The sequence below is a fragment of the Oncorhynchus gorbuscha genome, linkage group LG24 (genome assembly GCF_021184085.1).
Source record: "Oncorhynchus gorbuscha isolate QuinsamMale2020 ecotype Even-year linkage group LG24, OgorEven_v1.0, whole genome shotgun sequence".
Lineage (NCBI taxonomy): Eukaryota > Metazoa > Chordata > Actinopteri > Salmoniformes > Salmonidae > Oncorhynchus > Oncorhynchus gorbuscha.
The window spans coordinates 7,853,621-7,859,620 of record NC_060196.1 but is presented as its reverse complement, the minus strand read 5'-3'; the positions used below and the strand labels follow the sequence as shown (position 1 = coordinate 7,859,620).

The 6,000-nt window shown below is 41.5% G+C and overlaps 1 protein-coding gene and 1 long non-coding RNA gene across 2 annotated transcripts in view; one reads left to right on the top strand and one right to left on the bottom strand.

Annotated features, from left to right (window-relative positions):
- Positions 1-48, top strand: part of LOC124012049 — a 1,287-nt gene extending 1,239 nt beyond the window's left edge. The window contains exon 3 of the long non-coding RNA XR_006834645.1: positions 1-48. This exon is cut by the window's left edge and continues 206 nt beyond it. This is a non-coding gene — a long non-coding RNA (uncharacterized LOC124012049).
- Positions 1-6,000, bottom strand: part of LOC124012048 (polypeptide N-acetylgalactosaminyltransferase-like 6) — a 284,665-nt gene that overhangs the window by 36,037 nt on the left and 242,628 nt on the right. The gene's annotated exons all lie outside the window — the stretch shown is intronic.

The following is a 6,000-nucleotide window of genomic DNA, read 5'->3' as shown; positions in this document are numbered from 1 at the left end:
GGATCTGCAGCTCGCCGCCGTGTCCCAGAGAAGTCAGCTGCTCTGCAGGAGGGGATCTGCTCTGTCCCAGAGAAGTCAGCTGCTCTGCAGGAGGAGATCTGCAGCTCGCCGCCGTGTCCCAGAGAAGTCAGCTGCTCTGCAGGAGGGGATCTGCAGCTCGCCGCCGTGTGCCAGAGGAGAAGTCTGCTGCTCTGCAGGAGGGGATCTGCAGCTCGCCGCCGTGTCCCAGAGAAGTCAGCTGCTCTGCAGGAGGGGATCTGCAGCTCGCCGCCGTGTGCCAGAGGAGAAGTCAGCTGCTCTGCAGGAGGGGATCTGCAGCTCGCCGCCGTGTGCCAGAGGAGAAGTCTGCTGCTCTGCAGGAGGGGATCTGCAGCTCGCCGCCGTGTGCCAGAGGAGAAGTCTGCTGCTCTGCAGGATGTTTCAAGGATGGGGTCCAACAACGCAGCACGGGAGGCCATCTGTGTGCGGGAGATCTTCACCTCCTACTTCTACAAAGAGGGTGCTGTTCCCTGGCAACACCATAGACTACACTAAGCACAACCAAATGCTCTTTTAAGAGCCATTCACATTGAAATAAGAGTATTCTTCAATTTACGTTTCTCTCCTTTTGAGCGCTACTTCTCAGGTGAGGGTGCTGTTCAGTGAAGGGTGATGTCTGTACAAAAACAAAACAGGCTCATTTTAGAGTCACCCATATTGAAAACAATTAGACACCCTATAACACACACCTCCATACTCGTGTATCAATCTGATTGATGGATTGTGTTGTGCAGTAAGCAGGCTCAGGTGTATAACTGTGGCTCCTTCCACCTTTATGTAACTACGCTATATTGTTTGTCTTCGTGTGTCTGTGCATGTGTTTCAGTATAAAGTCAGGGATGCAAACTGGTGAGGCCCCAAAAAGGTGACACTTCGTTTAGCACTGAAACATGCCAAAAATCCCTGCTAGGGGGGATACAAAAATGAATTAAAATAAATATCAGCTTTAAAATGCTAATTTCTAGTGACTTAGGTGGATCCTTTCTTGAAACTCAGGTTTTAACTAGTTAAACAACAAAGAATATGATCTACATGATCAGTCTCTGTGTACTATAAATAGTGATTAATGCGAACCTAACTCACAGTGCCGTCATTCAGGGAAAATAAAAAGCATTAAAAAGATATGTATATATATTTTAAATAATTGGCCTTGCCTGTTTTGTATGTTATTTTGGCATTAATACAGTGTGGAAAAAAGTATTTGATACACTGCCAATTTTTCAGGTTTTCCTACTTACAAAGCATGTAGAGGTCTGTCATTTTTATCATAGGTACACTTCAACTGCGAGAGACGGAATTTACAATTTTTTTCTCCAGAAAATCACATTGTATGATTTTTAAGTAATTCCTTTGCATTTTATTGCATGACATAAGTATTTGATACATCAGAAAAGCAGAACTTAATATTTGGTACAGAAACCTTTGTTTGCAATTACAGAGATTATACGTTTCCTGTAGTTCTTGACCAAGTTTGCACACACTGCAGCAGGGATCTTGGCCCAGTCCTCCATACAGACCTTCTCCAGATCCTTCAGGTTTCGGGGCTGTCGCTGGGCAATACGGACTTTCAGCTCGCTCCAAAGATGTTCTATTGGGTTCAGGTCTGGAGACTGGCTAGGCCACTCCAGGACCCTGAGATGCTTCTTAGTTGCCCTGGCTGTGTGCAAATTAATTACTTAAAAATCATACAATGTGATTTTCTGGATTTTTGTTTTAGATTCCGTCTCTGACAGTTGAAGTGTACCTATGATAAAAATTACAGACCTCTACATGCTTTGTAAGTAGGAAAACCTGCAAAATTGGCAGTGTTTCAAATACTTGTTCTCCCCACTGTATTAATGCCAAATCAATCGCTACTGAACTCACAACTAAAAAATATTAGGAAAGCAATCCAATGTTATTTGTTGCCTAGACTTTACTGCAAATGACACTCAAGTCCAGAGAAAAAAACAATACACTAATATTGCAGTTAGCCATGACAGCCTTTATAATAGAATGCTTGTGACCACGACAGCCTTTATAATAGAACGCTTGTGACCACACACACATCTAAATATTGCACTTAGGGAAAAAAAGATCTTAAAGTAGAAATGGAATGAAACAAACAGGCATTCTATTTCTGCTCTGTTATATTGACCACCGTAGTAGACATCAATCAAGTGCAAAAGGCTATGTGTGCAAAAATAACGTTCACTGAGTGAAAACTAAAAGAATCCACTTTCTGCCTGTGGACTGTTCTACAATGTTCTACAATCTGTTCTACAATGTGCCAGCAGCAGGGCATGAAACCCGTTGTTGGCATAATTGATCTCTTTCAGGCAGAGAGTACACCTGGCACACCCCTTTAAATCTACAGTATTGACAAAAGTGAGAAAGAGGAAAAGTGTGTGGTGTTCCTTTCATCTCTATAGTGGCATCCACATATACATATGTATATGTACAGTGGGGCAAAAAAAGTATTTAGTCAGCCACAAATTGTGCAAGTTCTCCCACTTAAAAAGATTAGAGAGGCCTGTAATTTTCATCATAGGTACACTTCAACTATGACAGACATAGTCCAAACTTTTGTCATTGGATCTACACGAATCATGTAGGTTACCTATTTTGGATTCACAATGGCAAATTCTTTCAAAAGGTGACTAGTTTGCATCCCTGATAAAGTACTCTGCAGCCACCTGGACACCAGGTGAAACCACACACACAGATTCCTGATGAACACTATCTTTAACTACATTATTTCCTCAATAACTACCATATTTTCTCTCCTCCCTTCTCCATAAATCCTCTAGGTTATCAAATCAAATCAAATGTTATTGGTCACATACACTGTTTTAGAAGATGTTATTGCGGGTGTAGCAAAATGATTGTGTTCCCAGCTCCAACAGTGCAGTAGTATCTAATAATTCACAAAAATACACACAAATCTAGGATGAGCAATGTCTGAGTGGCATTGACTAGATTACAGTAGAAGATAATACAATATATACATATATATGAAATGAGTGAAGCAGTATGTAAACATTATGAAAGTGACTAGAGTTCCATTATTAAAGTGGCCAGTGATTCCATGTCTGTGTATATAGGGCAGCAGCCTCTAAGGTGCAGGGTTGAGTAACCTGGGTGGTACTGTAGCCAGCTAGTGATGACTATTTAACAGTCTGATGGCATTGAGATAGAAACTGTTTTTCAGTCTCTCGGTCCCAGCTTTGATGCACCTGCACTGACCTCGCCTTCTGAATGATAGCGTGGTGAACAGGCCGTGGCTCAGAAAAATGATATATTTCAGCTATGTCGGTGAACCCCCCTGCATCTGAACTGGCTGACATAGAGGGCATGACCGACTTGGTCGGATCAACAGGAGGTGATTTATTATTAACTGAGATACAGATAGAGATGTAGTTGTCCCAGAGTTAATGATCCAAGGTCAGTTTTGCATTTCACCACCTGATGATTATGATGACTGACAATGTTAGAATAAAAAGAAAACAAGGCTTAATCTTTCTCTCGTCTGCAGGTATGTTTTGATGTGAGAAAGGATGCCAACCCCTAGTCCCGTCATCGCTATTTCACCCGCTACTAAGATAACCTTCGGGCCGACTGGGGTTCCAAGGCTGTTAGGAGACACCGCTAGAGACACTATTATGTAATTGTGATGAACTGAAAGAATATTAGGGTAGCACTGTGATTCATTAATCATATGCTGATTTCCCTGCTCCTCTGTTCTTACCTCTTTCCCTTTCAGTGTTTCACTCCTTTTCACACCTCTCTACCTACCTTGTCTTTCTTCCTCTGTTTTTATCATGCACACCAGATGTGCATTGAAGTACAGATTGAACTTGTATTTATAATATCATATTACAATTATAATATTTCTAATGCATGTATTATGTATTTATAACACTTGGATAATGAACTTCTTTCAATGAAGCGTTTCACATTCTCTACTGGTTGAAATGAAATCTCTCATTTGATGAAATACTACACCTATGCTGTGTCCCCAGATCAATGCAGATGAAGGGCATTAGATATTGAGATGAACCGGTTTTAGAGTATTTACATGATGCATAGGAAGTATAGTGTACTGGGTTTTAAATTCTGTTTCTGGGGCGGCAGGGTAGCCTAGTGGTTAGAGCGTTGGACTAGTAACTGGAAGGTTGCGAGTTCAAACCCCCGAGCTGACAAATCTGTCGTTCTGCCCCTGAACAGGCAGTTAACCCACTGTTCCCAGGCCGTCATTGAAAATAAGAATGTGTTCTTAACTGACTTGCCTGGTTAAATAAAGGTAAAATAAAAAATAAAAATAAATAAATATGTCAGCCTTTAATTACTTAAATCATGTTTCTAGTCTATTCTAGTCTATTGCATAGTTACAATGTGTCACAGTTGTCACAGTTGCAAATGAGAACTTGTTCTCAACTGGCCTACTTGGTTAAATAAAGGTGAAATAAAAAAATAAAAAACATTGATGTACCAGGATTGGTAAACACTGTTGAAGTGTATAATTGTAATACATACATGCAGACACAGCATCATTCAAAGACTGGAGTTTGATACTCCTGGTATTGGATATGACTGAAAAATAATGTCTCACAGACATTCAGACCTGAACTGCACCTTAATTTGCCAATGTAGAGTGTATGATCAGTGAATACAACAGGCTATGATGGCTGAGGTTCATAGTTAGGTTCTGAACTAATATTTATACCAAACGTTTTAGGGTCCATACACAGATCTGCTACATAGCTAGGTTCTGAACTAATATTTATACCAAACGTTTTAGGGTCCATACACAGATCGACTACATAGCTAGGTTCTGAACTAATATTTATACCAAACGCTTTAGGGTCCATACACAGATCGACTACATAGTTAGGTTCTGAACTAATATTTATACCAAACGCTTTAGGGTCCATACACAGATTGGCTACATAGCTAGTTTCTGAACTAATATTTATACCAAACGTTTTAGGGTCCATACACAGATCGGCTACATAGCTAGCTACGTCCATTAAGTAGCTAGCTATGTAGCCGATAATGTCGTTATGACGTTATAATTACTTACATTTGCTTCCATCCTAGTACATCAAGTGCACTATTAGCCTATCTCTGGCCAATTGAAAGGGAGAGGCGAAGGGATGTTGAGAGGAGGACCCTCAGATACAGACACTAGATACAGACACCATCAGTCCAGTAAAATAAAAATAAAAAGCAAATGATTTAAATGTATGCTCACTCAGCTGTGCCTCACAAGCAATACAACAATGTATCAAATCAAATCAAATCAAATTTTATTTGTCACATACACATGGTTAGCAGATGTTAATGCGAGTGTAGCTGTCATGCAGGTGAAAGAGGACCCAAAAGCGACTTGGCGAAAACAGAGTCTTTAATCCAGTAAAGTGAATACAAACAAAAAAACACAACTTTCACTCGAAATGACGAGGACTAACTGGAGACTCGATCTTGAACAGCAGGTGAACAGCAGGTTGCCTCGGGAAGGCACTCGAACCAGACAGACTCAGACACCTGCTCACCACGCAGCATCTGAGGAAAACACGACACGACAGGGCGATACACAATCACAGCACGGTGAATTCTAAACAAGGAACCGACAGGACAGGAACGGAACACAAAGGAAGAAATAGGGACTCTAATCAGGGGAAAGGATCGGGAACAGGTGTGGGAAGACTAAATGATTGATTAGGGGAATAGGAACAGCTGGGAGCAGGAACGGAACGATAGAGAGAAGAGAGAGCGAGAGAGTGAGAGAGGGAGGGGGAGAGAGAGGGATAGAAAGAGGGAAAGAACCTAATAAGACCAGCAGAGGGAAACGAATAGAATGGGAAGCACAGGGACAAGACAAGATAATAAATGACAAAACATGACAGTACCCCCCACTCACCGAGCGCCTCCTGGCGCACTCGAGGAGGAATCCTGGCGGCAACGGAGGAAATCATCGAT